At 44.2% G+C, this 267-nt stretch overlaps 1 protein-coding gene and 1 pseudogene across 1 annotated transcript in view; both read right to left on the bottom strand.

Moving 5' to 3' along the window:
- COMMD1 (copper metabolism (Murr1) domain containing 1) overlaps positions 1-267 on the bottom strand; it is an 80,428-nt gene that overhangs the window by 71,929 nt on the left and 8,232 nt on the right. The window lies entirely within an intron of this gene.
- LOC103599437 overlaps positions 1-267 on the bottom strand; it is a 6,708-nt pseudogene that overhangs the window by 4,606 nt on the left and 1,835 nt on the right.

Raw genomic sequence — 267 nt, 5'->3', positions numbered from 1 at the left:
GAAATGCAAATCAAAACTACACTGAGATACCATCTCACCCCAGTTAGGATGGCTTAAATCCCAAAGACTCTGAACGATAAATGCTGGCGAGGTTGCAGAGAACAAGGAACTCTCATACATTGTTGGCGGGACTGCAAAATGGTGCAGCCTCTATGGAAAATGGTATGGAAGGTCCTCAAACAATTGCAGATAGATCTACCCTATGACCCAGCTATCCCACTGCTGGGAATATACCCAGAGGAATGGAAATCATCAAGTTGAAGGTAT

Source organism: Galeopterus variegatus, unplaced genomic scaffold (genome assembly GCF_000696425.1).
Source record: "Galeopterus variegatus unplaced genomic scaffold, G_variegatus-3.0.2 Scaffold2963, whole genome shotgun sequence".
NCBI classification, from domain to species: domain Eukaryota; kingdom Metazoa; phylum Chordata; class Mammalia; order Dermoptera; family Cynocephalidae; genus Galeopterus; species Galeopterus variegatus.
Note: the sequence above shows the minus strand (reverse complement) of the source record. Positions and strands in the feature narration are given on the sequence as shown.